The sequence below is a fragment of the Anastrepha obliqua genome, chromosome 5 (genome assembly GCF_027943255.1).
Source record: "Anastrepha obliqua isolate idAnaObli1 chromosome 5, idAnaObli1_1.0, whole genome shotgun sequence".
In the NCBI taxonomy this organism is placed as follows: domain Eukaryota; kingdom Metazoa; phylum Arthropoda; class Insecta; order Diptera; family Tephritidae; genus Anastrepha; species Anastrepha obliqua.
The window spans coordinates 116,446,091-116,470,739 of record NC_072896.1 but is presented as its reverse complement, the minus strand read 5'-3'; the positions used below and the strand labels follow the sequence as shown (position 1 = coordinate 116,470,739).

General features: G+C 37.3%; 1 protein-coding gene across 1 annotated transcript in view; it reads left to right on the top strand.

Moving 5' to 3' along the window:
- The window catches only part of LOC129246898 (leucine-rich repeat and calponin homology domain-containing protein), a 62,935-nt gene that overhangs the window by 22,988 nt on the left and 15,298 nt on the right, over window positions 1-24,649 (top strand). The window lies entirely within an intron of this gene.

Genomic DNA, 24,649 nt, shown 5'->3' with positions numbered 1-24,649 from the left:
GCTTCACCACTTTTATTCAAAATACAGCTCTTAACAACTATGGAAAAAAATGATGGAAAATGGAATCATTTAAATATCCACCGTGAGGACGTCTACAGGCAAAACCCGCCAAACAGTCAATTCATGAATGCCTAATTGTTGGGAATGTCGATGTTGAAGGTTGTTCAGCAACACTTTGCGCTGCAGCAGCAATATTCTCAACAGACAATTTTTTGATCTGCCAGTCTGTTTTATATCTTCGACAGAATTAGTTTTCTAAAATGTTTGATCAACCTTTGAATTGTCGACCCATTCGGATGATTGTTGCCACCAAAAAAGGTACGAATGTTGCGATACGTTGGTCTTAAAGATAGACCATTTTTTAAATATGCGTTTATTCTTACGCGTTGTTCTATCGTGTACAACTTTCTACTTATGGCTATTTGAAAAATGTCAAAGATGACATACCAAAAAGGGTACCGTCTATGAATTATTCATGGTGAATTTTAGACGTGTGCTTTTTAGCATACCGTTATTCGGCTCTGAGCGAATTTGGCAGAATCAGCTGATGGGTTGACGTTACTTGGGATGTGCTTAACAAAATTTAGCTTGTGTTAATAGCATACGAAAAACATTAACCAATGGCACTTCGTTGACGTCTAACCAACGACTGATTGGACAAGTGTGTGAATGCATGTGAAATGATCGTGCAAAATTCGGCTGCCGCATCTTCCAAGTGACGTGGCAGCCAGACCTCCCCCCACAATGTTCTTTTTCACCATAGCTAAATAGCAAACCTGATAATCCATCATTCTTGGGAATTATTCACTACTGACATGTGTGGTTCACTTTTGAAAGACCCCTTTAAAAAAGAAGATGACAACTATGTATGTATAAAGCTTTTCATCTACCAATAATCGATTTTTTTTTATATGGAGAAAATGCTCAGCAAGCAAAAGGTCAAAATTCAACCTGATTTTTTAGCCACTTTAACCTTGTACTTTATTGAATCGAAATCCAGCTGCATACTAAAAATGTTTCTAAAAATTCTGATTAAAAAGTTCGAAATTTTGTTGAACATTTAATTTTTTTAATATTATATATTTTCATATTACAAAAAAAATTGATATTTTTAATTTTAATTTTTTTTAATTAATTTTTTTTTATATTTTATATATATATTTTTTATATATTTTGTTTTTATTTGCACAAAGTGCGAAACTAAGTTATATATATTAGTTTTTTTTTGTAGTATAAACTATATTTTTTCTTTTTTTTATGAGGAGCTTTTTCATGGCAGAAATACACTTGGAGGTTTGCCATTGCCTGCCGAGGGACGACCGCTATTAAAATAATGTTTTTCTTAATTTAGGTGTTTCACCGAGATTCGAAGCAACGTTCTCTCTGTGAATTCCGAATGGTAATCACGCGCCAACCCATTCGGCTACGGCGACCGCCGTATAAAGGGTTTTCCAATAACAGGTGTTATTTTGCATGTGATTGCGCTATCGAGAGATGATTAACGATTTTTTATCCCCGGAATTGGATGGTATTTATCTGGACAACGTTTATTTTCAACCACACAAGCAACGAAACCATTGATCTTTTACGGGAAAAATTCCGGACCGTGTTATCTCTCGAAGAGGTGATCGCAATTGGCCACCGAGATGTTGTGACTTAACACCTTGTGACTTTTTTCTTTGGGGCCACGTGAAAGAGAAGGTCTACGCCAACAGCCCAGGGTCACTTCAAGACCTCAAAGATGGAATTCGTGGGACTATCGAGAACACTTTGCAATTCGGTTATGGAAAATTTCATGAAAGGGATATTGTCCTGTAAGCGTGGTCGTGGTGGTCATAATGGCATACCTTCCTCTTTATAATGAAATAAACTTCCGATCATTTATATTAGAAAAATAGCATTTTTCTTTGAATATCAAAATAACACCTGTTATTGAAAAACCCTTTATAAAAATAAAAATAAATAAATAAATATCTAAAACTTTGCAATATATTGCGCTGCTATTAATGTGCACACAGCTGTACTTGTCTACGGAAAAACAAAGCTCATTGTCTGCACGATATGTTGCAAACATTTTCATTTAATCATTAATATTATTAATTCTACTTTATATTCGCTCTTCCAGTTTCAAGTATGCAAATATTTGTCCTCTTTTCCATTGTTTGTATTCGGTTAACAGTTACTGCTGTTACTTGATTGCTTTTACCCATACTCTCCTTTCCTTTATAGCTTATCCTAAACATTGTTTTAGCATTTCATTTCTACCATTAATATACTGGGTGCTTACTTCACCAACCCAAATATGAATATTGCTAATTGGTGAAAAGGCGGCAATTGCGGTTAATGGACGCATATGTGTACTTTGTTTTTGTTTTCTACCGGTGACCACCTGTCTGCGGGCGGATTTGTTTATACAACCCTCTCATAGAAACATAGATTTACTGATATTCTCAGAAGTGAAGCAAAAAGAACGAATATAAATTTAATTTCGTCATTTCCGGCACGGAGGCCATTAAACGCAGAGAAAGAAGCAGATTGAGTAAGTGTGAAAGATATGTATATACATGCATATGTGTTGGCCCCAAGGTGATATATAGTATACACATTGTAAATATATTAAGTGTGAATCTGTAAAATGCATCCTCGAACGTCTGTGTTGTGTGGGCGTGCATAGTTAAGTAAAAATGTGCAAACAAGTCATATACTTTAAATTGGTTAGGTGTACAAAGCACATTTTTAGGTGCGAGAGCTGTCGGTATGCTATCAGCGTTATTCCATACTAACTTTCTACATTCCTTATTTTTGCACTGCACTGCATATCTGATACACTCCCTTGGCTATTAAAATTTATCTTGCCTTTGTAACGGTCCCTATATTAAGATATATACACCACTTATAGTACTTCTCGTTTGTTCTGCTGTTTTATGCGGCTAACAAAGTTAAATGAAGCCGGTGCTGCCTTCTTCCCAGTCCGAGCACTGAGCTCGTTTGTGTGGACGAATGTGAGTATGGGCCACTCCTTGTGCTGTGCTGTGCCTTATGTTGACACTACTATGTTGGCCATGTTGACAGTTACAAAGTGTCTACCACTGCGCTGAAGGACATGCCGCAATATGCCACAATCACACTGGGGCACTTTTAGTTATGCAAGTGTATGTGAGCTTACATTCCATTAACGGTGAATGGCTGAATGCATAAATGAATGAATGAATGAGCGCAAAAGTGAGTTCACAGCTATCTGCATATGTATGTATATGCAGTACATGTAAAAAGGGTGATCCGAATATAAGTTACTTTTTAAAAATAAAGTTTATTGAACAAAATTAAATTTTTTCGCTACACTTATATATATAACGGTTATGTGAGAAAAACGATTTCCGAAATTTCAATAGAAATTGTAAGAAAGTGAACGAAAATTTTTGAAATGGAATTGGGAATTCCTCATACAGAGACTTTAGATCTTCGTAAACTCATTTCCAGATTTATTATTACATTTTTTTATTTTGTTACAACATTCCACTTATTCGTCTCGTAAGTATAACAACAGCACCAAAAATAAGTATGGCAACAACAACAAAAATAAGTATAACAACAAACACAAAAATGCTAAGAGCATGAACAATAATGATAACAACAACAACAGAAATATAAATTTGGAAGTAATTCTATGTCTTCCAAATCCGCATTAAACTCTCACTCCGCGAATCGGCGCATCTAATCGAGCTACTCGACAGTGCAACTGAGAAGTGATTACAAAGTTATAGTTTTTCACAGGAAATCTACGATGTTCTAGTAAATTTTTTGATCAAGGTCAATCCTACTGAATTGATCGGCACCCATCAGAGATCTGTTTCACGTCAAAATCGAGACGTGAATCGAGAAAATCGATTTTTACCATTCCTCAACGTTTTTCTCTAAAAAAAATCGAAACGAGATGCACCTCATTCAAAAGAGGTGAATGTTTCGTTACTTAAGAGCCAAACTCGTATTTGCCAACGTTTTTCAAGCCCAAAGCGTTCAAGCCAAATTACTGGCAAATATTGGAGTGCCAACCAAACTAACCCAAAACCAACTTATATTTGCAGGAGTACTACCCTGTATTTGTATGTTTGCGTATCCACATTGCTCGAGGAAGTGACATGGAAGTGTAGTGACTGCCCGCCCAGCTGACAGGACATTATTCTATTTACCGGCTGTTGGTTGGCGCTACCAGGCATTATTTTAATTATGCATTAAATTTTCTATATTAAAGTAAAATTTTTGTGGCAAAATTCCCCTTAACGAGTTTGTATTTTGTAGCTACATTGCACTGACATATATATGTGTGTGTGTACTCTACAGCATCATTCTAAATTTCTCTCTCCTTGTGGACTATATTTAGCTATTTTAATATCTAATAAAATTTATTTTTGCTCGATTTTGCTCAGCAATTTCATATTTGACTAGAATGTGCGAAATTTTAATTTAATTTATTTCCTTTGTAACGTCTTTTTGGCCGTAAGCCAATTGGTTTTTCCCGCTGTTGCTTTTTGTTTGTCGTTGGTTCTCTTTTGGTCTTTTGGTTTTTTCGTTTTTGTTGTTTTTTCTAGTATTTGTATTTTTGTCCACTTTTCGTACAGTTTATTTATGGGGGGTTTTCTCATGTTTATTGTGTTGTTCGTTTTTGTGATTCTCTTTGATCTTTGATTCTTGTAGATGTTGGCCAGGGCTAGCAGATAGGCATTCTTGGCATACCTTCGTCTATGTGCTGACAAATACTGCAGTGATCTATCAACTTAATTTTGTTGTTTTATGACAAAAATTGCAATAAACAGAAAAGGTGTGAAAAATTAGATATTTTGTTATTGAAAAAAAAAAATAAAATTATTTTTATTGAGACTAGTTCGTAAATATTTACAAATGATTAACGATTAAAACGACTAATGATTAAATAAAAGTGATCAGTATTATGGAGCAAGCAATGAAAAAATAATATATTGCTTTTCTGTGGTAGAGAAACTATTGACAATTTAAGGCAAAGAGGCGAGTCTTGCATCTGAAGATGATTAAAACAGTTTAATATCTCTTACTGATAGTTTTCTCACAATCTTGTTGCCTTATTCACGTCTTTGCGTGTTCCTCTTAAACAAAGACCTCATTATCTAGGTTTTGCCAGAGTGTTCGAATGTTATTTAAACAACTTTCAAAACAACATTTTTTTATAATAACAAATTGCAAAGTTTCTGCAGTTCATTGTTCCATAGTAAGATACAAGAGATACAAAGTTAGAACACTAGCTCAACATGGCTACATGATGACTCGCAAAAATGGTATACAGATGGGAGGGGGTTGGAGCAGGAATAGGTGTGTTTGGAGCACACAAATCCGTAGCACTGAGCACAGATACTACAATTTTCCATGCAGACCTTTTCGCCATAATGGCAACAGTGGAAATCGTATTGAAAAGAGGGTTGGAAAAAGTGAAAATTAAAAAAGTTTCGGACAGTGAATCAGTTCTGTAAGCCTTAAATAGCTTTACGTTCAATTCAAAAGTCCGTATGCACACAACAAACTGGCGACTCTCAATCAAATTTCCGTGATTTTAGTACCAGGACATGAGGGACACGAACAAAATGAGAATACAGACTTTTATGCCAAAAAAGGGGCCGAATGGACCAACCCCGTTTTTCGGCTTTAACAAAAACTACCTTAAACAGAACACCAAAAAATTAACCCAAATAAAAACCTAGGAATACTGGAACGGCAAAACTTCCTTAATCACTCCAAAAAGTTCCTAAACTTTAATACTAACAGAGCAAAATCTGATCTAACCGTAGACAAAAAGCGCCTCAGACTACTCTGTGAAGCGCTTACTTTGCCTGCAATAAGCATGTCAATACAATAGGACTATTTACCACTAGTTTATGCAGGCTCTGCTGTGATGCAGAGGAGTCCATGGAACACTTAATCACCAACTGTGAAGCATTACGTCACAGGAAACACCTAAGCTCGTACCTACTAGAGGATGAAGACTTACAAATGCTCTCTCCTAAGGAGCTAGTTCGATTCCTCGCAATACTCAATAATTAAAATTAAACACTTACCGGCGCACAATATATCTATCTGGTCGCAGTGCATAAAGGCCTAATCCTAATCCGTACAACCTTTACCATGGTAATTAATCCTCTTTATTTGTTTCACAATAGATCCTTAGTATTGTTTAAAGATCGTCAGTAGCAAGTTTCAAACGTACCGGCGAACAAGCTTTCGAAACTATTGTATTTTACTCTATTTTACCACCTGCTACAATTACATTCGACCCACTTTACAAAAAAATGCTTACTGCACTTTATGCTTAAAGTTAGAGTCATACATATCATAGGGAATTTTTCATCTTTCTCAAGACCTATCATACAGCTATGGATCGTACTATCTAATACCTTTCCCTATGTACGCCACCGGAACTAAAATCGGTTTCCTTGAAGTTAAATACATTAAGGGGGGAAGCTGGTCTAGAATTTTGAAAAAATCGAAAATTTTTTTTTTGTCTTAAAAGGTGCTTTAGGGTCTTAGAAATAATATACCAAATGAGGGATGCCAGCAAAAATGTCTAAATGTCCAAATTTTTCATTCGACGGCAGTGCCTCGCAGGTATGCCCCGAACGCTATTTACAACTTTAAACGCGTTTTTCTCGAAGACATAACTCGAACAAATCTTTACCGATTTTTACGAAATTTTGACAATACATTCGAAATACCTTTCTCCGGAGACGTACGTAGGATTTTTTATTTATATTACATAGTTTTTTTTTTAATCAACAATTTTATGTCGTTCTTTATAGTGAAAATTGTAACTTTTTGTTCAAACGTGCACCATTTCGCGAAAAAACAAAATATCGAAAAAATCCTACGTACGTCTCTTTCTGTTGTTATATAGAAGCTAAAAAAATTTTATTTTTTGATCCAGGACAAAAATTAAGGAGTTTACGTCTTCGGCAATGGACCCACTAGAAAAAAAGGCGCCTTAGGAGAACTGCTGGACAGCGGCCATTTTGAAATTAATTCAGACGAAAAATTTTGTATTTGTACCATGAAAGCTATATTATTAAACCTATTTCACAGATTTTCGATTGATTCCTTTGTTGAGTCAAAATAAATTCATAAAATATGCCCATTTTTTGCGCTCTAGACCAGCTTCCCCCCTTAAAATCAGATTCAGTAGTGGTGAATGTGCTGATTTCGTTTGGTTCCACGTCAAATTTGAAAGGTCAAAAATCGTTGACCTGTCATGCGCATCACTTGGCTGAGTACTTAATTAACCTTTTTTAATGAAGAGTATAGAGAATATCAGGAATATGCCCGTCGACAAAAAAAGAACTACGCGCACCTTCTATTACAATAGAGTAGGCCCTTCATTGATGTACGAAAGCCCAATCAACAATCGTCCAGGTTGGGTAGGTAGGTACGTCTGGTGGCTGCCAATATGATACACTTAGACCTTTCGTAGGCCCATTGTGATAACACTGGCACTTCTTACCTACACTGTGGGATCCCTTTTAAACTATTCTGCGGCTTTTATAAACGAGTTTAACTTCGTTAATTTATGATGCGCTATATCCGCTAGATCAGTTAAAAATGTACTACCAAGAGTGTAAAGTCTTCTTCTAGCTAATCCTTCATACTCACAAAGGAGGTATCTTATAGTTTCCTCCTCTTCTGTATTATAGCAGCTTCTACAATAATCGTATTATGGAACTCCCAGCCTTCTAGTACGGTTACTTATTAGACAATGACCGGTTATCCGCTCTATCGTCGAGGTGAAAGAAGGATTCTGATTATAAATTTTCACATTTAATTTTGACAAATTTTCAATAAAAAGAGAGTCCATTCCTTAGCAAAAACCATATGAATCGAAGTTTTAAACATCGTAGAAAATTCAGAAAAATTCTTTTTTATCAGGGGTGGAACAAAAGCTATCTCATTGAAACATTGAAATCTTCTGTAATATTGATTTTCGTGCAAAATCAATAGGCCTTAGAATAAATGAAGGCAAAACTAAATATCTTAAGGTCTCCCGCAGCGAAGAAAGACGAAGTCCTGAAAACGTCCAAACCGGTACATTAACCTTTGAAGGTGTTTAATATTTGGGAGTGTTAATAAAAACTGACAACATTAGCTACGACACAATACAAGACAGAATAATGACAGCAAACAAGGCATATTACGCCCACACAAAATTGCTGAAGTCCAAACTGTTCACAAGTGAATGTAAACTCCGCCTCAACCAGTCAATAATACTACCGGTGCTGTCTTACGGCTGCGAGTGCTGGACATCGACAAGCAAAGACGCAAGTAGCTTAAGAGTTTTCGAACGAAAAGTAATCCGAAGGGTGTTTGGCCCCATACGCTGCAACGGTGGAACGTACCGAATACGCTACAATGATGAGTTGCTAAACTTATGCCAGGGAGAAGACGTCGTGAAATACATTAAATCCCAAAGGCTTCGATGGTTAAGGCACACTGTGCGCATGGAAGACAGCCGCTCCCCAAAAATATTTTTTATCAACGAATTGTCTATTGACCCGAGCCCGAGGACGTCCAAGGTTAACCTGGCTTGCGCAAGTCATAGCCGACCTGAAAAAGCTTCGAGTTAGGAGCTGGAGATCTGTTGCTATAAACCGTGCAGATTGGAAGAGGATTGTGGATGAAGCTAAAGCTCACCCTGAGCTGTAATCGCTACCTGATGATGATGATGATGAATCAGGGGCATTTATATAAGTATAAAATATATTCCTACCGGCATGTCTGTCACAAGCCATTGTAGACGAAACGCTTTCCCCTCTAGCCAGCGAATGTCTAGCAGGCCCACACGCCACGAATATTCTACGCTTCGTCAAGCATGCCCTTATTGTTCTTTTCTCTGCATGGGCAATGAGTTCATTCAGGTTGTGCCACAATGGGCCAGCTGACCTATTTAATTACACCTCTATTCACGTCATGGATAGCGATAGCTTCAACCCATTCTACGTGGCTATCATTCTCGATTATATTAAAACAACCACTTTTTCAAATGCATTGCTCCGAGCTGTAGATATAATGTAATTTGTATCAAAAATCCAGTGGATGGGAACTTTAGTTAAATTATATTTATTATCACACTAGCCACCAACGTGAAACTCGAGCACACACACCCCTACAGTGGTGGATATTTAAATCCGCAAACCAAAAACGAAATGTTTCTGTGATATTTGATATTTCAGTTTCTGTAGTGTCTACAGCTTGGAAAACAGTTTTCTGTATTTATTGAAATATACAGTTCAAAGAATAGAGTCCTCTTTACACTTTCTGTAACGACTTTTGCTCAGCTCACGAGGCAGCTGAAGTGACAGTTCTTGGCCGGATATATATTCGGTAGTTGAAGCTCTTTGTTTGTGGTGGACCGTCTTTGGACTTCGATAACGGCTTTCGGGATTCGGTAGTTTAAGAAGATGGTAAGATACTCCCGCTCAATGTCGTTTAATGTCTGTCGTATCTGGTCCTGGATCTCGTCATTTTAGTCGATGTAGAGATGTCTCCTGACTTGTCTAGGAGGTGACTCAGCCTCTAGCAAGTGTCTACAAAGTTGATTTCTGACTCACTGAATCTGATTTTTCCAGGAATCTCTTGCATTCCTTTTTAACTTGGGTAAGTTTTTTTTTTTGAAGTCTTGAAACCCAACGGAGAATCTCTCTTGCCAATAAGTGCTATTTTGGACTAAGTAGGCGGTTCAGTAGTAAACACCTCTCTCGGCGAACAAAACTAACATTCTATAAGGCTCTCATCATTCCCGTCAGATCGCATGGCGTATAAGATGGGGCGATGACAAAATCCGATGAGGTGTCCCTTGGAGTGTTTGAGAGAAAGATTCTGCGGACAATTTTTGGACCTTTGCACATTGGTGACGGCGAGTATCGTAGGCGATGGAACAATGAGCTGTATCAGCTTTACGACGACATAGATATAGTGTAGGATATCAAGATCCAGCGGCTTCATTGGCTGGATCATGTCGTTCGATTGGATACAAACGCTCCGGCTCGGAAAGTATTCGATGCGGTACCAGCTGGTGGTAGCAGAGGAAGAGCTCCTTTGCGCTAAAAAGAATAGTTGGAGAAGAACTTGACTTCACTTGGTGTATCCAACTGGCTCCGGGTAGCATGACAAAGACAAGACTGGCGCGCTTTTTAACATTTTTTTTAACTTGGATTGCATTAGCTTTTGATCTGATTCTTGACACTTATCGGTTACAAATTGACTTTAACTGCATGTCCGAATTTCACTGTCCGCAACTGTATCTACAATTTGTGACATATTTTTGTTTTTGTCCAACAACTAACCTAAATGTGAATAATTTGTGCAAATAAAAAAATGTTAAGCAAAAAATATAAACAAACATCATAAAGTTAGCTAGTCTGTATACTGCCATTAGATTAAAGTGGCATGTAAAAAATAACAACAAATGCACAGTAAACAGACAAGCTGCCAGGCTGGCAAGCAGGCAGGCAAGCACAGTTCAAGTAGCAATAAATTAATTGTGTGACTAGTAGTCGTATAAAAACGCCAGCAGCTTTATAGGCAGGAGGCAGTCAGGAGGGAGGCCGAAAAAGCAAACTGTCAGCAATGAAAACACAGTTTTTGTTTTTTTCTCTGTTTTGTCATTTTCAGCGGCATGAATTCAATTACTTGATGCCTCCGGTTCGGTGGCAACACGCCATCATATGTTTATTTGAGATCGTTAACAGCAAAAACGATGGTAGCGAAAACGGCCGCGGCGACAAGACACCGGTTGTGGCACCGGCACAGGCACAGGCACCGGCACAGGCATCGGCATCACACCGACAAGAGCCGACGGTTGGTTGCATCATTTGTCCCCAGCTGCGTGGCTTTAGCTAAGCAAAATGCGACAGCAGCAAATTAGTAAAAGAGTGCAATAAAAAAGTTTGCACCCAAAAAATATATGTACATAGGCACATACGGATATACTTGGGTACGTATGCTCGTGTAGGTATGCGTGCTTACCAATGTGAACCAAGTAACAGCAGGCAGTGTACAATAAATCGACCCAGCGATTGCATAGCTAGTGGCGAGTGGCAAGTGGAGTTGAGCGAACGGCCATGCGTCACTTGCAAACATCTGTCGATCAGTCGATGGCGCATAAAAAGTGAAAAAGTGCGTGAATGGATGCAAGCAACCATCTCTCATTGATACCACCGAGTCAAGCATTTGTGTTAACTTTGTGTAGATGCATTTGTATGTGTGCATCTGAGGGATCTCCTGTATTTGCGACACGCGTTGAGGGTCATTGCAGATGTTTGACATTTTCATTGCGAAAATTCTTAGCATGCGACCTCGCTAAAGTGGCTGTGAAGTAAGAAAAAAAAATTGAAAAATATTTGACGCCTAACTTCAGTTTTAAAACTATATATTTTTTTGTAATTAATAAGAGTGTACATGGTTAAATGAGAATTTCATATATTTGAAGCGGAAATCTAAAATGAAATATAATAAAGTGGATGGTATTTGTATTGCATTGATCATGGGAGCTGTACTTTGCAAGCTGAAAAAAGCCATCGACATTTTTAATCAACGTTTTCATAGTCGTGCTTTCTAATAAGTTCCGTATCAGGTCATTAAGAGCCGTTTTGTCATATAATCAATAAGTTGAGATTTACTAAGCGAGCCAAAATAAAATATTCCTCATATTAAACTGGCCTTTAACTCTTGGTTTTCTTAACATCCTAACTGATAAATTTGTTAGTTTCGAAATTACGGCAAAACTGGAGGTAGTAGTGCATGTTACTGTTGTTATTTTGTTGAACTATCAATAGTGAGTGAGTTTTACTATTTTAATAATCAAGCTGACAAACTAGTCGTTCCTTTGAAGTGATCTTCTACTCTATTCGGTTTTAAGTTCCTTTAAAATGACTGGCTCAAAAATGAACTATTTTGCTGAGCTCCAGACTTGCAATGCCGATAAAGAGAAACAGCCGTTCTTTATTTATATTGCCTTGATTAATCTTACTTCACTTTAAACCGAACCGACACATTTTAAAGAGCACGTCAACTCATCTTTAAATATACTAAGAAGCTTCTGAGAAAAAGAAAATGTGTTTTTCGGCATGATAATGTGATCTGTAATCTTATTAATGATTAGTTGAGAAAACGACTCTACATGTAGAAATAAGAACGAGGAACCCAGGGATTCCTTAGTTAATGATCCTTAATTTTTTTTATAAAATATATGTTTAATAATAGGTGTGACGCTACATCTACAACCTTGAAAGATTTAGGCTGAACTTTTCTTTTAATTCTTGATGTACGTTGTGGTTGGTTTGGTGGTCGTTTCTTTGACGGTTTTGTCTGTTTAACTGTCTCTTCTGTCATTTATTCTTATCTTCCCGATTCCGACTCTTTGCCACATTTTATGAGGGGTGAATGCAGCACCCGGACATTCGTAATATCAGCTGGCTAGTGTTTATGCATTATCACTCAGTTCATGTTGGGATCTCTCCCGCCGTTTTTTCGTGTCTGGCGGTTTTTCAAGAGAAACTTAATCAGAGATATAAAGCTGGCATCTCTTTAAAAAGAATGTTTGCAGCTATTGATTTTCCACCACTTGTTGTTGGAGCAGTTTACCAAGCCCTACAAAACGTCATTGTGAATCTCTTCTAACGGTGGCCCAGAAAACGCGTTTTTAACGGGGTGGGTCTAGGCTGATGGTAAGCTTTAAGGGAGTACGTGAATAGGTGGTTAGTATCGTACGGGATACCTTCATTTGTTGAGAATGTCAGTTGAATCTGCTAGAGTATCCAGAACTTAACTGTGACAAATTAACGCGAGCCTCGCGAGGCAGCTGAAGCATTTCGTTTGCAATGGCTGGTGGTTGGAGTCTGATCAAGACATTTTGACAGCGGGAGTTAATAAATATTGTTAGGGATTTGCGGTGAAGATCTCGTTCACAGGCTGTGTGTATAGTAGGATGTCCAGTGGTTCCCGCCACTGAATCGATTCTAAATTTCGGTGAATAGTCCGAGAATGGAGTAAGAATTTTTGAAGTTGCAATCGATGGTTCGAAATTTCATTAGTAATTTCTAATAATTCTAAACTTTACTCTGATAGAAATGTAAACCTTGAATGGGATTAAGCTATTGTCAGATTATAAATATTAAAAATAAAAATAATTCTTGTAATTCTTATAATTAAAAATAATTCTTCTAAGAATATTTGAATTTCTATAAAAGTACTTTTTAAAAAACTCTTGTGGTTGCACCGGTTTATTTCGTATTAGACGGCGGTCGCACAGCCGAATGGTGTGGTGCGTGACTACCATTCGGAAGTGCGTAAGCTCGAATCTCCGTGCATGAAACACCAAAGTGATAAAACAAGGTTTTTTTCTAATAGGTCCTCATAAAAACCATTTGCGGTTCGTAGCCGGCTTAACACTGTAGGCCCCTTCATTTGTAGAACAATATCAGAACGCACGCCGCAAATAAGAGCAAGAGCTCGGCCGAACACCCAAAAAGGGTGCTCACATCACCCAACAAGGCGGGAGTCTTATCAAATCGTTTCCAACCTCTTTCTATTCTTTCTTATCTTCTTCTAGTCCACCTTATTTTAACCGGTACTACTCTGCATACAAATTCTTATCCAATCCTACGTGAGCTTATTGTATTGTACGTTACCAATCTTATTAAATCCAAACCTATCGTATCCTTTTCTGTCTAAACCAATCCTATCGAGGGTTATCTTTCCCATTGTATCGCATCAAAACCTACACTATCTCAGTCCATCGTATTTTATTCATCCTGTAATAAGATTTGATTCAACAACCAAGAAGGACTTCCCAATATTAAGTAAAGAGAATGATATGTTTCAAGTAGTTGTTCACCGGAGTCTTTAGTCAAATTACCGCCTGTATCCTTTTTTAGTTGTTTTGATCAAGTTCCTGTACCATAATACATTTGATGCTGTCCTACAAGATTTTGATACCGCTTCCCAAAGGCAGATTGCTTTTCTGAGAAGTTTTTTTTATGATAGAAATGCAATAGGAGGTTGTCATTGCCGGATGCCGCAGTCGGGTCCGACTAAATAGCAGTACACAAACCATCTCAACCATGGCGGCAGAAGTTGTTGTATCAGCTAAATGCTGTGAATCCAAGGGGAAAAACGCTTAAATGGATTTGCACGTTTCTAAAACTCGAGTAGAGGTTTAGACATCACAAACTAACCGTAGCCTTGAATACAAGGCGCTGCAACATTTTGTCATTTTATCAAGGTTATGATACTCTTGAAATACTAAAAGCGCACGAGTTTTGTATGAGAAAACCTACGACTGCGCAGAATTGTAAATATCAATTTTCAGATTACTCAAAATCGAATTTGAAATATGCTTTCATGCATGGCGTTGCACAAGCACAGCCTAATGAAGCGCGATACTCGTTGAACGCTGATAGATATGCACATAGATGATTAAAAAGTTAAATGGCTTTGCTGCCTGCCTTTATTTCTTTCTTAAAATACCCAGCAAGGCATGCAATCCGATCGCTTTGCACTTTCGTGCTCCCAGCTTTTAAGGTTTCAAGTGGACATTAGCCAGGACAAGTTAAATCACACCCACAAAACGTTTAAGCAAGAAAAGATTGCAAAGCAAAGAAGAGGAAAATGTTCGATTTTGCACTTTAGCAGCACTTAAGAAGTGGAGTCGCGAAGATTGTATTCATCCACCCTTGCCAAAATAAAAAGTGAAGAAAAAGTGGCAACGTTTGAACAGCGTATTGGCCGTGTCCATCGGCTTTTTACGTTTTACCACAAAGTTGAATAAACTCAGCTGCATAAATACACAAATACACAACCATAAAACAACAGCTGAGACAAAACAACAACAAAAGCAATAACAACATGTACATATGTTGTATAAAGAAAGCCACGACATAAAGTTCTTCACCCTCATTTGCACAGCTGGAGTGAGTGTGGCATTACCCGACAGCCAGACACTTGGAACATTTTCACCCAAAATAAATATGTATACATACACTTGTGTTCACAATAATAGCAGCGCGAGGTATTGCAAAGCTTTGGCTATTTAAAAAAGTATTTTTAAAAATTTCATCAAAATTTTAAACTTTGCAATGAGAATTTTTAGAAAAAGTTCGTTTACGCAATTTTATAGTCCACTAGAATTAAGGTTCAACCCGTTTAAAGTGACTCGAAATTCTTCTTGATTTTTGATAATTTTTTTTTCATTCACTGAGTTAAGTATTTTCTGCCATATAACGAAATAAGGAAATCTTTTTATGTGGAGGAAATGCACCAGACCGCCAAAATTGGCTATAAACTGCATACTTGAAATTTTCTTAAAAATTCTAACTGTGCACTGGATGAAATTTTGAAGAGAATTTTTCGAAGTTTTTCAAATATTTTTTAAAGTTTGATAGTTAAAGTTAGCGTTTGTTGTATAAACTATATTAAAACAAAAATTTATAAAAAACTAAATTAAAAAAAAATTGAATAAAAAAAATTATAAAAAAATAGAATTTAAAAAATAACAAATTGTTTATAAAAAATTACATTTAAAAAAATAAAAACAAAAACTATTTTTTATACAATAAAAAAAAAATAATATAAAAAATAAACCAAAACATAAACTAAAAAAAAATAAAACAAAAAATAAAATAAAAAATAAAATAAAAAATAAAATAAAAAATAAAATAAAAAAATAAAATAAAATAAAAAAATTTATATAAAAAGAAAATTAAAAAAAATTGTAAAAAAATAAATTAAAAATTAAAAAATTTATAAAAAATTAAAATAAAAAAAATAAGAAAAAATAAAACTTTATTTTTATAAAACACTAAAATTTAAATAAATAAGAAAAAATTATATAAAAATAAAATTAAAAAATAAAATATTTGTTTTTAATAACATTAATCGAAGGTAGTATTCATTCCGGAAACGGGGAAACCTTCACACTGCAAACCAAACGATTTCAGGCCCATTAGCCTAACCTCTTTTTGCTTAAAGGCTTTTGAAAAAGTCTTAGATGAGCAAATCAAAACCCAACTTGGTACTAAGTTGATCTCTGAGGCACAACACTCCTACACTAAAGGGAAATCGACTGAAACGGCACTTCATTCACTGGTGCAAACAGTGGAAACTTCCCTTCACAATAAGGAGTACTCTCTTGTCGCATTTATGGACATAGAAGGTGCTTTTATTAATATTGAACCCAAAGTTATTTTGTCTGAAATTGCAAAATTGGGTATTAATTACTCCATCCGAAAGATGATCGAACAAATGCTCCAAAATAGAATAATCACTTCAGAGCTTGGGTTAAGCCGCATGAGAATGTACGCCGTCAAAGGCACTCCTCAAGGCGGAGTACTTTCACCCCTTTTCTGGAATCTCGCTGTAAACAGTTTGCTTCGAAATCTCGAAAAAGCAGGCTGCAAGGTTGTAGCCTATGCAGATGATATTGCTCTCTGCGTGTCAGGCAAGGATTGAGCTCATGCAACGCTCAATCAATATTCTGTCAAAATGGTGCACCGAATGCGGACTAAATGCGAATCCAGCAAAGACAGATCTTGTTCTCTTCAATAGGAAACAACAATCTCCTGCACTGCAAACAATAACTTTAAAAGGGGAATCATTACTTCTATCAGATTCAGCTAAATATCTAGGAGTTATTCTAGATAGGAAGTTGAGTTGGAATTTGAAAATCTTTTTATCTTTTATTTATTTATTTTTTTTTCTTATTTTATTTTATTTATTTTTGTTTTTCTTATTTTATTTTATTTTTTTTTATTTCTTATTTTATTTTACTTTTTTTTAGTATTTCTTTTTTATTTTTTTAGTTTTTTTTAATTGGTTGGGGTTGGTTGGTTTAAGGGTGACCCCGCATCGGAGTGCCACATAGACCGCAAGTTGGGTCCATTGTGTCGCCCTAGAGCTCATTATGTTACATGATTTCTCCACCTAACCGAGATTTTTATTGTAGATTTTGGTCAAAGATATTAATTCATTTCGAGAATTTTATGAGAGATTCGATTTTCAGGTTCGAGAGTACTGAAAGATTGTCAATTGTTGGAGAGCCTAGAAGAGCGAGCCGACTTCTGGCTAGACCGGGACAACTGTTTTTTTTTATAAATTTTCTTATTATTTTTGTGCAAAATTTTTATTTTTTGTTTTTGTTAAGTTTTATAATTAGTATTTTTATTAAGTTTTATTATTTTTTATTGGTTGGTTGGTTGGTTTAAGGGTGACCCCGCATCGGAGTGCCACATAGACCGCAAGTTGGGTCCGTTGTGTTGCCCTAGAGCTCATTATATTGTATGATTTCCCCACCTAACCGAGATTATTATAGATTTTGGTCAAAGATATTAATTCGTTTCGAGAATTTGATGAGAGATTCGATTTTCAGGTCCGAATACTGAAAGATTGTCAATTGTTGGAGAGCCTTGAAGGGCGAGTCGACTTCTGGCTAGACCGGGACAACTGCACAGCAAATGCCTGCTCGATACGTCCTCGCAGTATCTGCACAGATCGTTTTGAGGAACCCCGAGCCGACGTGCGTGAGTGCCCAAACGGCAGTGGCCGGTGATAAGAGATATTATAAGCCTTAGGTGGTGTTTCGAAAGACTTATAAGGGTTTTTGTCTGTTTCAGATTGTAGTATGGCCAGATTTGTCTGGTCGTAACGCTAGTAGTTTCCACTCGCCACCTCCGATCAGCAATGCTGTGAAATTCTCGATCAATGAACATTTTACATGTTGAGTTGGATTGTGGGTAAGTTACTAACATTTGATTGCGCAGCTCCAGCTCTTGCGAGCTCATACAACCACACCGTAGAAGAGTATCGGTTTGATGATCGAGGTATATATCCAATAAATGATCCGAGGTGAAAAACCCCAGGTTTTGCCTATAGCTTTCTTACAAGTATAAAGAGCTATGAAAGCTTTTGTACATCTGTTTTCAATGTTCAATTTCCAACTCAACTTCCTATCTAGAATAACTCCTAGATATTTAGCTGAATCTGATAGAAGTAATGATTCCCCTATAAAAAAAAGTCTTTATAAAATGATTTTTTTCTTTTTATAAAAGTTTATATAAAAGAAACTTATACACAAAAACTATGAAAAAAATAAAAATTTTTTTATAAAAATAGATAAATAATCGAATCGTTGCAATATGTTGCGCTGCTATTATTGTGTACACTGGTGTATGTAACTGAAAAACCTAAGGAGGCACGTATCTACAAATGTAGACACAAATATATCGAAACATCAGTTCTGTGTGGAAAAGCGCTGGGAAAACTGGCAGCAATAAAATAGTAAAAGCGACAACCAGCAAGCGGAAGTTCATGCATTTTCCGTCCCTTACAATACACCAATCCACGTACTACACACACACACACATACATGCATTACTGGAGAATAAAAGTACAGCAGAAAATTGAACAAAAGAATTTGCCAGTCAGACGATATACTTATAAGTTTCTAAGTATATTTAATGCAGATGGAGCACAGCGGCAGTGTGATAAATCACATTTGGATAGTGGAAAATAATTTGAGTATTAAATATGTATGTATGTGCAAACGTTGAGCTCCAGTAGCAATACAAGCCGACGTGCAAACATTCTTCTTAGCACACAGCAACACCCACACGCAGACTTTCATGATGCCATTTACCAATATTTCACAATATTTCCTACATCTCACCACGAGCAGAAGCTTTGGGTAGTGGAAAATAATCTGGTAAGGTGGCGACAGCAAGAGGTTTCTTCCGCATTGCCATAAGCCACTACCCAGTCAACGTCCTTACCTTAATCCACAGTTGTGGCTGTAATGAGGAAATTGGATTGCTGCAGTCCATATCATATGCCGCTTTGTTAAAAAATCTGCAAGTATCATAGGCAACTTGATTTCAAAAGTAATTTTAGTCATTTTATTTTCTTTTTGTTTTTTTTTTTATCAAAACATTTGCAACAACTGAAACAAGAGAAAACAGAATTCTTCGTATACTTTCCATCCCATTCAGCCAAGCAATAGCAGTCAACTGTGGCGTAGTTGAATATGTGAACAGCTGAAAAATGTAGGACACCAGCGCCAGCGCCATTGGCGCACTAGTTCGGTTCGTTTGCCTTGTCTTCTGATGGCAGGAAGCATTCACCGCACAGCAGGAAATTATACTGTTTTATACATTTTCTCGTTGAAGAGTATCATCCACTCTGTGGAAAACTGCCATAATGCTGCGACATCACTTATTTCATTATTAAAATAATCGTCTATATTGTATGTATGTATGGATGTATGTGTGTATGTATCGTATGATGGCATGACTGGAACAGTAGCGTTGCGGTGAGCTAACCTGTTAGCGGATTTTACCAAGCCATCGTAGCGAACAAATTGTAGCAGTAAAGATAGAATGGAATATTATAAATTTTTAAAGCATTGATTAAACAAGCTTTCTAGAAGTTAAACATGATTGTGTGGAGAAAAATATGTAGCTGTTTAAATGTTGTTTCGCATAATGTTGAAGTGGAAAACCTCAAAATTTGTAACTAAGATAGATCCAAATTATTTTTCAGTTCCAATTTCTGATAGAGTGCCAACAAAAGATTTCCTAACCATGAATGCTGTACAATTACAGATTTGATCTATCGCTTCTTGAGACATTCAACTACGGTGGGAAGTATTCACTTTAATAGAGTTTAGCCACTGACACTGACTCATAGTCAGTGCCCAGCCGCGAAAAGGAAAATTATTTTCTATAAAATATTGGAATATTAAAGAGCAAATAATGCCATGGGGAAGCTCCTGCCACCGTAGCCGAATGGGTTGGTGCGCAACTGCCATGCGGCAGTGCGTAGGTTCGAATTTCTGTGAAATGAAAAAATTTTTGCTAATAGCGGTCCCTCGGTAGGCAATAGCAAACCTCCAAGTGTATTATTATTATTTTTTAAGTTCCTTTGCAGACCCAGATCCTGCAGGAGCCTGTCACCACTGGAGGTCGTTCTACCTGCCATTAATCTAGATATATCGAAGGCGTCCGGATTACAGTAATACCACCGCGAATAGTTTGGTTTGTGAGGCATTTTCTGAAATCGAAATACAGTTTTGAAGTTTGTACTGTTGAGAAAGTAGATATATCCATATAGTTATGTACACCAGTAGGCGAAAATGCCGCCAACATCAAACCGCTAATCGGTTCTCAGTAAATTTGAAGGAATAAACTGATTTGTTGACGTCTTGTTTGCAGGGTTGCAGTTTACTATGCAGAGGGAACTCTGTGATGAAGTTTCTTTGTTGAACACATCCTTTCCTTGTATGGTTAGATTACGTTTAGTACCTCTGATTTGCCCGATCTGATCATCTCTACTATTACCACTCAAATCGTCAGCTACCCTCTGCCTTACGCAGATGCAATGGCCTTTCACCCAAACTATGTATATTCGTAATGTACTTATGTATATTGTATTTGGAATGCTGCTTGAGCTTGAGATGGTTGCATGATTTTTTTTATAATCCTGAAGTGAGTATTTGTCTTTTTGCGCTGATCTGCTATTCTGTAGATGCGACCAGGATAGGTGCCAGACAAGGATCTCGTTGGCTTCCCAGCCACTGCTTTTGATCTTAAAGCTACTATGGTAAATGCCTTGCAAAGTGAATTAGTTTCATGTCGAGATCTTCAACTCTAAGGTATTTCACGACTAGCAGATTTAAATTAGGGTTACATGAGTTCTGCTATTTCAATTAAGAAACTTTCTCCCTGATTTGTGGGACTATTTACTTTTGGAAGTTCACATGCTACTCTTCGCTCGTCGGTTGGTGAAGGTAGATTAACTAACAGGGATTCATGAGGAATTTGAACTCTTCTCAGTTTGATTTTATCACATCGCGTGGCACTTAGGAGTTATGATGTTGCTTGATCCGAAGTCGACGGTTGGGATTGGATTACTGAATTGTGGTATTGATCGCTGTGATCGTTAGTCATCAAGAGCTGAAGTTAGTGACGGATTTGTGTGTGTTTAAAACCTGGGAAAAGCTCGTCACTTTCTGAGAATAATAGATGTTGTGTGAGTTTGTCACCCTTGGTATGATACTTCTTCACATCAGAATCATCAACTACTAATACACATCGGAAAATCTGCGTTGTTTGGTTCATTTGTAGGACGTCAATCGGACCTTACTTCTTTACAACCGAAGAAAGACGAGCGCCTTTAAGTGTTGTTGTTGTAGCAGCATAAACATTCCCCATGCATATATGAGGCATGCTGCTGAGTGACAGTCCGGTTACGTAGAACCGACTGTTGTGAGAACGTGTCGTAAGTGCCGGTTGATATAGAGCCATCAGCAACGCTGTTTTTGTGTCTTAAATTACCTTTAGTTTGAGCTGGACCACACATGACTACTGCCTGTGCTAAACTATCGATTTACAGACCTAAGCGTTTGGGGATAAGACCATTTACAGAAATATATAATACCTGTGTGCTGAACTCTAAAATTTCGTTTCATTCCTTAATTTTTCGTGATATCCATTCGTCTATGTAAAGAACTCTAATAAGAAGTTGGAAAATTAGTACCACTGGGTGATGTAGATAGTTCTATGATGATCATATGCCCAAAATAATTTTCCATAATCGTGTCATAAAACTATGCACTGATCGGTAAAAAAATATGAATTTACTTTATAAAAAACTTGCAACTGTATGGAGAACTTACGCCAGTGCTGCTCCGAATCTCGTTTTTATGGTACATTATATCCATCGCTGCTCCAAGTGCAATCAGGTTAACGGAAGTTGGCCTCTGGAGGCAATCTCTCAAGGGATATGGATGCATTTTTGGGCAGTTAACACCGTATTTCCCTGAACTTCGTACAGATCTCTCCATCTGCAAACTGGAATTTGAGGGTCGTTCCAGTGCCATCTTTCCAAGTAGGCAGGATCGGAACGAGAAGAAAATCTTCACCGAAGCTGGCACTTTTGTTTTCACAGACGGCGTCAAGATGGAATCGGGAGTCGGAGCAGGGGTTTTCACTAAATCAACTAATTTATTTATTTCCTTAAAATTGCATAATACTGCTAGTGTTCAGGCATGCAAAATGCTTAAGGAACGTGGGAGCGAGGGAGATATTAACATGTTTCCGATAGCCATACCGCATTCAAGGCTCTGACGACGCCGTGGTGCAAATCCAAACTAGTAAACTGCTGTAAGGAGGCTATCAAATCTGTGCAGGGTGTGCAGGTAACATTTCTCTGATCTGGGTTTCAGGACATAGGCGCATTGAGGAAAATGAAATTGTTGATTAGCCTGTCAGGAAGGGGACTGAATTGCTCACAGTGACTTCCGGTCACCGGCTTTCCCTTTGATTGTTACTAAATGCAAATGTCCCAACTTATTTCGCAGGAAAGCGCAGCAAAGATGAATCTCCATTTCTTTATGTGTTATTTCGAAAACCATGTGGCCCCAGTACAATAGACGGAGGGCTCAGAATGTCCTGGGGGCTCCACGCGATTCAATTTGCGAACTCGTAGTAGTGTTTACCGGTCATTGAACGATCGGCCCACACGCGGAAAAACTAGGTTTACCATATAATCCCCATTGCAGACGCTGTGGGGACCTTTCAGAGAAGAAGACTGTTGAGCATTTTATCTGTAAATGTCCGGATTTGGGAGCTAGATGATTAAGGTCATTGGGTGCTTCTTTTTTCGACTGCCTGCAGCAGTGTGACAACCTAAATCCCATCAATCTTTTCTACTACATCAACAGCTCTGGTTGGCTGTAGATATCTGCCTATTGGAGGTCTCATAATTGTATCTAAACGGCGCTTTGTTGCTAAAAGGGTCTTTCAAGGTCAAGATATCCTTAGATGCCAGTAATGAATAATTCTTAGACAGTACCTTTCTTTACAATGCGTTAAAACTGTTGAAACTTATTATGAGAATTATCGATCACTAAGAACAACATATCGCAAAGTTCGTGATTTTTTGGTGGAAATAACTGTCGGAATGAATAGACAATTCAAAGGCTGGTGAAATAATTTCAAGAAACTGGTTCTGTCGAGAATAGCAAAAGGAACGGCAGACCAAACACTGGATTTTCTATTGAGAATATTGTTGCTGTAGCGCAAGGTGTTGCCGAGCAACTTTCAGCTTCGATATCTCGACGTTCTTAATCCTCAATTGGGATTTCATGTATCGTCTATTGGGCGGATTTTGCCTAGAGACCGGCTGGTGTTGGATATTCAGACGATGTAGTTTTTCACATATAAATAAAATATAATAATAAAAAAAATATATATAGTGAAACATGAGAAAGAATTTTTACATGTTTTGTTTTAAAACAACTTTTAAGAGACCCTTTATTTTATTTATTTCTATATTTGTGGCGTGCTGCTATAGTTGCTGATATTAATGTTGGAACAAACTTAGTTCAGAATGCAGAAGGCGGAGTCGGTGCATATTTTCATAGGACACCTCGCTGGCCATCGTCTAGACTTGTGTGCTATTTGTGTTCCAAAATATGATAACTTTTTAAATTGGAATTTAAATTTTAAAGTGTATTTTATTAGAGTGTATAATATTTTCATATGTATGTGTGTATGTACGTATGTAGTACGTAAGTATGTAATTTATCCCCCTTCGGTTTTATTTGTCAAAGTCAATATTTTTAGACCGGCGAATGCGTTCTGCTTCAATAATTTAAAACTACCTTAATACCTATGGAAAATATAATTTGTATTTTAATATGAGACAAAAGAAGAGCAGCCCCTTTACAAAAGAAGAAAAAAAATATAAAATTAAGTCATTGATGCAGCACTGCTATAATTTTTTCCTATTTCGCTTGCAACGCAATTGAGTGGAATGGAAAAATCATTCAGACGTGCTAATGCGACTATGTAATTTTCCCTATGAAAACCAGCCGGCTTTCGTAAGCGACTTGCAACATGCGAAATGAAATAGGGAGTGCTCGTGTACTACCTGTGCGTATGTATGCATGAATGGGTGTGCGATTGTGTGCGTATCAACAAAAATAGGCCACTCTGTTGTCAGCACGTACTAAGCTACATATGTACATACATACAGACGTACGGACATACATATTTCCCCACCATATTTTCAAAATGCTTTGCGTTCGACTTCTCGATTCCATGTGCGTTTCTACAAAATGTGCATTCGGCGGCAACCAACTGAGACTAGGGGAACTTACATGGTGGTTGAGGTAGGGAAAAGGTAGAGCTAGCTGATAGGCGCAGGCAGACAGAGGACACAAGCAAGTTAGAGAAGAATGGCGCAATGTAGGTAGCGTTGGCAGCAGAGCTGGTTGCGGCACGTATGTGGAGTGCAGTTGCGCTGGCAAGGAGGGCGGGCGGGCAGAGTTGAGGGCAACGCAGTAATAATAAACAACTTTGTTGGAAAAATAAAACAAACCAAAGAAAACAATGAATAATGAAATGGAAACATAAGGAAAATAAGATAAACAAAAGCGTATCAAAATGAGATAAACAAAAAACAACTAAACAAAGCAGAAAATGCCAAATAAAAAACACTAGTAAGCTTGCCAGCCTACCAGTCTGCCGGCATTTGGCAGCCAGCGGTTGATTAATTTGAAGCAAAAACAAAACAAGTCAAAATGCGATCG